At 35.6% G+C, this 10,430-nt stretch overlaps 1 long non-coding RNA gene and 1 pseudogene across 4 annotated transcripts; one reads left to right on the forward strand and one right to left on the reverse strand.

Moving 5' to 3' along the window:
• Positions 1–3,575: 3,575 nt before the first annotated feature.
• Positions 3,576–10,402, reverse strand: LOC121998786. Of its 4 annotated transcripts, none has more exons than XR_006116598.1 (8): positions 10,016–10,401; positions 8,511–8,694; positions 7,816–8,432; positions 7,566–7,647; positions 7,102–7,257; positions 5,328–5,374; positions 5,140–5,223; positions 3,581–4,589 (listed from the first exon to the last, which is right to left on the reverse strand). It is a non-coding gene; the product is annotated as an uncharacterized LOC121998786 (long non-coding RNA). The 4 variants fall into 4 exon arrangements; XR_006116597.1 differs by having other exon boundaries at positions 9,412–10,401; XR_006116595.1 differs by having other exon boundaries at positions 3,576–4,589; positions 8,511–10,402.
• LOC121998785 lies at positions 5,971–7,550 on the forward strand (annotated as a pseudogene).
• Positions 10,403–10,430: the final 28 nt, after the last annotated feature.

Raw genomic sequence — 10,430 nt, forward strand, 5'->3', positions numbered from 1 at the left:
CGATCAAAGTCAAGGCGGTCAACGCCGAGGCTTACGGAAAGAGCCTCGGCCAAAGGTGGCTATCTAGTTATCCCGGTCAGCAAATGAATGGCTGAGCGGATCACCCGGCCGATCAGACGAATGAACATCATGGGTGGATCGGACGAATGGATGAACATGTAGTCGATTGTTTCGGTCGGCAGGAAAATAAGCCGTTTGGACCGTCCGTCCGACGCAAGGAATGACATTACGTAGGAGGGGATGAGAAAACAAAAGAGAATACTCCGTCCGTCATTAAATATGAAGAAGCCAAGACAAAGAAGAATACTCCATTTATCATTAATGCACAGAAATCAAGACAAAGAAGTCTTCCTCTGGCAATTAATATTATTAAATAAGGACAGATGAACGATCACAAAGGGTATAAAAGGGTACGTTAGGTATGAGGAAAGACAAGATTTATCTATTTCTTGATTACTCATTCTTTCTTCCTAATTTTAACTTAAGCGTCGGAGGGTCAACGCCAGGGACTCCTTCCCTAGTTTGATTTTGTTTTGCAGGATTGAGGTCTTCCTCCAGTCAGTAGTCACCCCATCCCCCACTCTCCAACTTGGCAGCTTCCCTCATTCGGACAGAATAAGATATCTTTGCCAAGTTTTCTATTTGATTGGTGTTTTTCGTGTATCCTCTTGGATAAGTGCTGACGCTGCCAGTTCTTTCTGTGATTAACAATGGAGGATCATTTACCACTATATTAGCTTTGAAAGAAAGTGATTTCTCAACTATGGTTTCACAAGTATTTGTTGTGTCAAGATTCCTTCTCTGTCTTTGAGTTCAAAATTGCATTTGGGTGCCAAAACTCTGTTAGTATGCTTAATGTGAGCATGCAAATGGCTGCTAATTAGCATCCACTTCCTCATCGATTACCTTGGATACACTAGTATCTTGCCAAAAAAGAACTTTCATAATCATCTCTAATCCTACCTGTGTCATGGATTCAGTAAACATTAAGGGGCATTTTCTATTTATTATCCCTTTCTTAGTCAATTCGGAGATAGTCGGTTTCTTATTTATTAACATATTTTGCGCTGCCAATCTTTCTTTTGTGCGTTTCATGCTATAAGCATCATCATTGTAGGGTTTAGCTGGCTTTGTCAATGATCGAACCTATGTTAAACCTTATCAATTCATGTGTATCTGTTCTCTCCTAAATCACTGCAATTCATTATTCATTCAACTATCATCCCTTTGTCAACTGTTGTTTCTCGCCTTGTAAAGAGTCATTTGTCGAACATCTGCTCCGTTGCTCGCTTTGTTTGTTGATGGTTGAATTTGATAAATGCCTTTGCATTTGGGCTTATGTTATGGTCATACTTGCAGGCATTGAAACAAAATGAGGAGGTTTTGACTAGAAGATTGGAAGAGCTAAAGGTAAAAAAACTCAAAAGAGTTGTGATGGCCATGAAACTCAAAGCTCTAAGCCAATTTCAACTGCATGAGGATTTGAATGGTCTCTCTGAAAAAACAAAACACCTTAGTTATTCTTATAATCTTAGTTATCCATTCAAAATTATCAATAAAAATCCTATTTAATTTAAGTAATTGATAATTCTTAAGTAATGTTCTATACCTGACACATCAGCAAAAGGAGCATGCAACCAGGAATTGGAAAACCTATGAAAACTAAGGTTTTTCTTGATTCTGGAGTTAACAAATTTTTTTTTACCCAAAATATCCTCGGATAAGAAAAAAATGTGAAAAAAAAGAAAAACGTAAAGAAAAAAATGGAAAATATAAAAATTTAAATAATCATAAAAAATAATAAAAAATAAAAAAATTTAAAAAAACCATAAAAAAAATGTAAAAAAAAACATAAAAAAATAGAAAAAAAACATAAAAAAAAAAGAAGAAAAAACGTATTTTTTTTTAAAAAAGTAAAAAATACTAGAAAATGTTAAAAAAACATTAAAAAAATAGAAAAAATGTAAAAAACATAAAAAATTAAAATAACAAAAAAACCTAAAAAATAAAAAAAATAAAAAAATAAAAATAAAAAAACTTTAAAAAATAAAAAAATGGAAAAAAAAGAAAAAACATAAAAACAAACAAAATTTAAAAAAAATTAAAAATTAAAAATTAAAAAAATATATATAAAAATAAAGAAAAACGTGAAAATATAATAAAATTTAATAGAGTTTAAATAATAAAAATAATATTATGTATAGTTGATTTTGTAACTAAGGGTAATATAGTAAAATATTAAACTAAGTTATTCATTAAAACCTTCAAACAAATAAATTTTTGTTGCATTACCTAGATTGAACCAAACAACATTTAGTTATGTTTTATTCCCCATAATCTTAATTATGCGATTACCTGATAATCACATAACTAAAATTATACATGATAACTTGAACCAAACGTACCCTTATTGTTATAAGATTTAATTTTCTTGTATTCAAAGGTGATCCACTTGTTGGTGGTTAACTTTGTCACAAATTCAAAATAACTGCAAATAACAACTCATTGATATCTACACTAGTTTTTTGTATTAGTCTTACTAGTGTTATACAAACTGAACTTCCAAACTTAGATCAATGTTTTAGGTGTGCCTTGCTTCTTTCAAACCTCTATTTATTCTAGTTGCATTGCAGAAGTATAGCAAATATCATTCTAAAATATATAAATAATATTTTGGAATTTATTACTTGACAAACTTTTGAAAATCTTTATCAAACGAGCTAGTTGACATCTTTTACATTTGCTCACCGTCAATTGTACTTTAGAAAAACTCATTGCTTAAATACCTAGAAATTTAAAGAAGTATTTTGATGAGAAATATTTAATGTACCAAACTTGTCAAATGCAAGGGAAGACCATTAATGGAATATGGAAATGTTCAAGGAATGTCTTCCCTAACAATTCCCTTGTAAGCTAAGGATTGGAAAGATACATGGAACTATGTTTTTTTTTTATGAGAAATTAATTTAGCCACAGTGGATTGAGGTTAATTGAAGAAATCAATTCATTTTCTTTTCTTCAGCTTCAACTTCAGTTTCTCAAACTGATGCCTTAATTAAGGGATCGAAACAAGTCAACACTTTTATAATTAATCAGCATAATTAAATATTTAAAATTTGAACTGAGCCAGAATTATGCATAGACTCTCCTAAACCCAGAGCTCATTAGATGTTGACTTTTGTACAAAGCAACACTAGATTACCTTTTTCCATAAATAAAATTAAAAAGTCAACCATGTCGCTTCTTAATTTGTACGCAAAAACAAAGGACTTTACTGTGGGCCGCTCCTGGAGAAAAGTTCAGTGAAAATGTCTCCTTTTTTTTTTTTTCAAATTTTTTAGCAAAATAAAATGAATCCATGGAAATTAAGAATAAATAAATAAATATTTATAACATTAATCAATTTTGATAAATCTAAAAGTGTAAAAAACAGTAGTAAATATTTGTTTTATTAAAACTTTTCAAGTCACATGTTCTAAAAATAATAATAAAACGTATAGAAATTTCAAAATCAAAGAAGAAGATAAATAAGCAAGTAGATAAACAAAAATGAGGATGCGAATGAAATTAAATCCTAAATATTCACCTTACGAATATTTCTTTTAAAAAAAAAACAAAAGAAGAAGAAGTTCCCTTTAAATGACCTCTCTCAATTTGTGGATTCTTGGACTCAAACTCAAGTTACTTAAAAGAATTTGCTCAATGATTGTAAATGAATCCTTGAGCTGTTTATTTGCTGTCATTTTCCATTCTATAAATATTCTCCTGTTCTCATCCAACTACACAAATTCTCTTTTACGATAGTTGTTTTCATCCTCGAAACATCTTCTATACCCCAACCTCTACTCCCTTCCGATATAGAGGCATTAACTCTCATTAATTCGCACAAGTTCTTCTACATCCTAAAACCACATTTGTTACTCTATTAACACCCAATCTTGATTGATGCATCAATTCATAGCTTGTTGCAAGTTCTATAGCCGATTGACATATACCTCGTGAGCTTCTTCAATTCTTTGGACTCATTTCCAACTCTTCTATATTGTTTTTTCTGCCCATATGGACGACAAATCGAAGCACAACCAAATGATTCTGGAGGATGTGTGGGCTAGTTTCACTAGTGGCACTAGCACTGATAGATCCATGCAACATAAGCCATGCCAAACGCAAGAAGATGAGGAAGATGGCCTCCAAACAACCAACGACAACCTTCAACTCTTGCAAAGGCTTCCAAGCCTTGGTAGGTGGATCTCCATGGGAGCTGAGGTATGGGAGGAATTGCTCAATGATGCCTCCATTCTCGCCTCACCTAGTTCTAATAAGCTTAACACAGACTCTAATTCTACCCCTAACGATAATATCAACACTACATCAAAAAAAGATGATATGAGGCATTACAGAGGGGTGAGGAGGAGACCTTGGGGCAAATTTGCAGCGGAGATAAGAGATGCTACGAGAAAGGGTGCTAGAGTTTGGCTTGGAACATTCAACACTGCTGAAGAAGCTGCCGTTGCCTATGACAGAGCTGCCTTGAGGATCAAAGGACCGAGAGCTCATCTCAATTTCCCTTTGGAGAATGTCATTAATACCTAAGAAGAAGGTGTCAACTTCAGTCATGACAAAGATTATGATAGCGAGCAAGTGAGATGAAGATGGTGGAGTTGCATGATCTTGGCATTGATTAGTTGAATTGTTGATTAAGATTCAAATTGTGTAAATTTATATTATTTTTGTGCATCATCCCACTCCTAAGGTGGCGATAAGGATTAAAAAAATATATAATCTTAAGTCCATCAATTTGTTTCGTCAAACTTCTTGAGCCAAACAAATATTTTGATATAACAGGCTAAGAGGAGCCTTGATTTAACCATTTCCAAACAAGAGGCCTAAACTCAGAAATATTTATTGACAGAGTGGTCGATTTGGGTATTTGCTCTAAAAAGAACCCTACCAGAAGAGAAATGATAAGTCTTCTTTCTAAGAAACAATGATTATTAGTTGGAAAAGGAAGAATGCATGCATGTGGGTTGTCGACTTTATCACTGGGAGAAAAAAATGTCACACAGTGGAGGGTTCATTCTTATAAGGTTGACGCTGTGAGAAGGAACAAATGAAACAAGTTGGTGGATTTAGACTCACCTACTCGACATCATTATGTTAGCAGACCAGAAAGTGCTGCTCCAAAGCCAAATCGGCATAACAGCAAAGAAAGGTGGACGAATCCTGCATGGAAGATGTAAACTTGTGTCAACCATTAAGCTTTTGTCACATCAGTGTTTGAGTGGAAGAATCACATAATTATTCTTCTTTCATAAGCAATACTTTACCTCCGACCCTCGTAGCTTGACGGCTTTTCCATGCATCATTGCTCAATCTTTATTGAAGGAACCGATAAAATCAATACGTCAGGAGACTCCAGTGATCATTAGGATAAAGTTAAGACATTAAAGCTAACGTAGTTTATGAAATTGAAAAAAAATTGGCAGTAATTTAAGGTCCCTAGATTTCCCGACATACTTGAATTCTCGTAGATATCCATATCAACTTTAATGATGATCTATGTACAAGAACACATCTTCAAACACAACCCATTTACACACCAGTTTAATGTCAGCAATTCATTTCAGAAATACAAGAGGGACTGACAGAGTCACCAAGGGGTGCCCTGAGCACTTTTACATCAAGAGTTCTTGTGGCACATTTCTCTTTTCCTGCTCATGGACCATACACCTCACATTGACATCACCAGAATGTAAGATTCTTATATTGGAACCACTTAAATAAAGTGTTCATAATGAGCTTGAACATTGAAGACCTCAAGATGTTATATTACAACTAAACTCCATTTCACTTTCGGCTACTATGATTGATCCGTTGAAACAATGATAGACATGTATTTTAATTATTTAATAAACTAATAGAGCTAGGCCAAAGCTTCTTATTCCAGTCCTCGCCTAGGGCTCTATAGAGATTTCCAATAGTTTCATCACTTTTGAGATTCCTGTAGTCATCTTCAAGCTATATAAAATGCAAATGCATATTATGAAGAACTAGTGAAAGTTTCAGCTTTGTTTCCTCTTAAATTATCTCCACTGGTTATCTATTTTTTTGAGCGTTGTGCATCTGAAGAGAGGGTTTTCTTAGTTTAAAGACCTTCGCTCCACTTCTTACAAGGTATGGCATCTTGTTTGCATTTTGCCAATAAAGGATTCCTTATAGACAAATTTGTAAGCTCTAGCCATTACTCTTATTCTATTTGCAGACTCATTGAAAAACATTTCTAAATTAGCTCAAGAAAATATATATGATAAATCAATCTAATCCTCTAAAGGTATGAAACAGTTGTTCTCTTGCTCTTTTTTTTGTTCATGGTGCTGAAAAATGTCTTTTGATGAACTTATAAGCAATTACTCTGCAGCTGACACCAGAGTTATCAATCCATATCAAAATTCATGGATTCTTGCTGTGGGCTTCACTTGGTTTCTTAATGCCACTAGGGGTGGTCATTATCAGAATGTCGGAGAGTGCTAAATCAATTAAAATGGTCAAGGTTTTGTTCTACACTCATGTAACTGTTCAGGTCAGCAAACTCCAGTTCGTTCTTGCTACAAACTGTGACTATTCAGGATTCCAAGTCTTCAATACAAAGTATTCTAACAGAAACTGAAAATTGTCAATATTGTATTAAACATTAAGATTCAATGGTTATAATAAATTTACTGCTCATTTCAGTTTTCCAATTAAGTAGAAATTACTGAATTTTACTTGATGCTAAAGCTATTCTCAATGCATCATTCTACAGATTCTGGCAATCCTACTTGCTACTGTTGCAGCTGTTCTTTCACTAATCAACTTTGAGAACTCCTTCAACAACACTCACCACTCACCAGAAAATTGGGTTGGTTCTATATGGACTCATTTGGATTCAACCTCTAATCGCCTTTGTGAGGCCTAGAAGGTATTTTTGAACCATTCACTTAATAATAAATAATAAAAATCATCCACTCTAATCTTTAATCAACTCTTAGCACATGCTTGTTTTCTAACTTAAAAAAGTAACGAATTCCTATCAGGGGGATGAAAACCAGGAGCTTGTGGTACCTGGTGCATTGGCTGCTTGGAACTGGAGTCTGTGTGTTGGGCATAGCAAACATCTTCATTGGCCTGCACACCTTCCATGAGAAGACCTCATCAATTGTAAGCTTGTGGGCTGTCCTTTTCACTGCAGAAGTCTCATTCATGGCCTTTCTCTACCTCCTGCAATCCAGATGGGAGTATGTGATGAAGCAGGGAGTTACTCAAGATGAGCAAATCAGACCCGCCGACCATGCTTCTCCAACTAGAAACCAGAAAGAGATGGTAGTGCTGCCCTAGATACCAATGAATTGGTCACTCATTAATTTCCATGTAATTTAAAATGTTCTCTTGTGGCTATAATATGACTCTGTGGTTCAGTAGTTTCTTCAGGAGACTGTTTGGAGATGTCTTAGGAGCCTAAAAATGTAGTGTATAATTTTAAGATAACATATGTCATATCACTTGAAATCAAATACTTCTAATTTTACCTTAAGGGGCACCCTGTTCACAATATGCACATTTAAGTTGATTCCAACAGCCACTTGGCTAGGCACAGCCATTTCAAAAGTCCTGCAGATTAAACCACACACTATTGGAGTGATGGTATATTGATATGGTCATGAAAGTCGTTGTTAAAAAATGAAGCAAGCATCATAACAGAAGGCAAGGGACAAAATCTTAACAAGTCAATGACCCAGCAACATGCAACTTGTGAGAGAATCTTGCATAATTGCTTACCAGCATTGTCACTGCAATGTTGTCTCCAAATATCACAATCAAATACCTTAAGACTTTAAAGTGCATTCACTTATTTCCACATAATACATAGTACAGATCTGTTTACATTCACTGTTCTAGCACTGACTGAGGACAGAACCACAGACACAACAAGTTGCAGCATTGCATTCTATTGCGGCCATCAAAAACACAAAACAGTAAGAAGTCACAGTTCTCTCCTTGTACTTTAAGAACCAAAAGTTCCAATGTTACTTTGCTTTGGAAGATGTATCAGATCACTGCAACTGCTATCTACTTTGACGAAATGCAACTTCTTGAGATGTCTCAAATATGTATTGTATCCATAGGAGTTGTTGATGGGCACGTGCAGGACAGCGATGAAGATTATGGAAGGGAATCGGGACCAACTTGAAGCCAATGGCTTCTGTTTTGAGGTAGGAATGCTGGATGGAAGTGGCAAGGGAGATGAGCATTGTTATGCAGAGGGGTTTCAGCTGCAGGGACTGCATTGCTGATACAAAATCATCTTCGTGGATCATAACTGCTTGAGACCCATCATTATTATTTGAGCGATTGTTGTCACAGAAAAAGTAATATTCATCTTTCCATGTGTCTCCCTAAGATAAGATGAACAAGGAGGAATAAGATATAGAATATGAAATCCTTTGCAAGCAAAAAAAAGATAAAATCGTCACCTCGATGGCCCCACTGTCTAGAAGGGAGGTAAATTACGGGAGACTTTGCCCGACAACAACAGCTCATGCAAGGAGGGGTTGAGGCAAGCGGGGCATTCCGCACTCGCTGAAAATCGACCCTAGACCTATTGGCAACAACACCCTTGCATGAACCAACTGCACCAGCCTAAAATCCTTGAATTGGCTGGCAATGGTTAATTAAAAAGAATAAGTGCACATGCAGCTCACAACAAAGAGATTACAGCTGGTCAACTAGAATAAAGATGGTAATGACGATAGATGGAACTGAGAAAGATCCTTCTACTATTCACTCAAAAAAGATCCATCGTCCTTGACTAGACTGTAAAGCTAATATAGATCAACATGGAAAGAACAATACAATCATTCAGATGGTGCTATGATAAGATATAATTCACACAAGAGAGCCAAATCAAAAGCTGAATCATAAACATAAAAAAGGAATACAAAATGTGTGTCAAGGCTCCCCTAACCAACAATTAGCATCCAAAAATATACCACCAAATAGAATTTAATGCACAATGTATAACTCCAAGCACATTTCTCAACTAACATTAGAAAATGAATCTTTTAGCAAGAAATATGGTGGATTGATCATAATGAATTTCTGTGTTCATAACATTACCTCATGTGATAACCTTGGGATACCAGCCATCAGCTGTGATACAACAATAGAAGCACCTTTCCCTTTCATGCTCAGAACTTGTTATATTGATTGGAATGAGCAATTATGAGCAGCTAAACTAGTTCAAAAAAATCATTTCCCTATGATTGGTATTGTCAGTGATGCTAGGACGACTTTTGTGGCGCTAAAGACATAACTTGAAGAGAAGGCCTTTACAAAATTACAGGGTAAAAAGCATCATTGAAATTTCAAAATCACCTCTTGAAGATTGACTCTCAGAAAATACATCCACAGATAACTTGGAGATCTAGAAAGATGATGTTTCATCTCATGATTGCTCCACAAGCTCCAAGAAGTAGATATAGCCAAAACAGGTATTTTAAAAGAAGTTGGGCATCTGCATTCATCTTGGCTGCAGACAGTACTCAAGTACTTGTGCTTATGAAATCAAACTCATTTGAGCAACTACAAGAAGTACATAGTGCTAGAAATTGGCAGAGTTAGTAAAGGTACACATCAGCTAGATCTAGTTTAACATGTGTATGAGACAGCAGAATGAGAACACAGGAGTTGGTGATAAAGCAGGTAAAGGTTGTTGAGATGTTCTAGGCTTGACATTAATATTTGGTACATCTGTTAATTAAGGGTGCCAAATCTTGCAGATTCTTTTAAGACCTTCAAGAACTTTTCAAATCCAATGATGACAACGGAAAAGTTAGGAAATGTCAACAACATTATCACAGGACTTTGATGATTGTTCCAAAAAACACATAAAGTAGATATTTTCCAATGAAGTAGGAATATCTATTTTGTAACTTGCAAGTTCTGTTAATGTTATTTTCTACTCGTGCATCATGTCCACCTTACTATTCGGGAAAAGAAAGAGAGGATGTTCTGGTTGCATCATGTAACAGCTACATCACAAAATTGTGGTTGCATGACAGCTAGATTGGGTAAGCAAGCTCCTTTACATCAAGTTTTGGTTTGAGTAGTTGTGAGATCCAGAAAGGTAATCACCGATGAACCTTCGCATTCGTCTCCTACTCCGGCCTCGGAATCCTCGCAGATGACGGTGCCGTAATGAGAGTACCCAAAGGAAAAATTGAAGGATCATGCACCAACTACCTCATACGCAGGAAATCGTGGGGAAGACCAGATGGCCACTTCCAGCGGAGGAGCCATGGCGGCTCTCCGGCGATGGATGATGGCGAATCGACGATTCGAACGAAATCGTTAGTGTCTTGCAGTGGGCCTTGTCGAGCTGTCGTCTTTTATGA

This window comes from Zingiber officinale, chromosome 6A (genome assembly GCF_018446385.1).
Source record: "Zingiber officinale cultivar Zhangliang chromosome 6A, Zo_v1.1, whole genome shotgun sequence".
Lineage (NCBI taxonomy): Eukaryota > Viridiplantae > Streptophyta > Magnoliopsida > Zingiberales > Zingiberaceae > Zingiber > Zingiber officinale.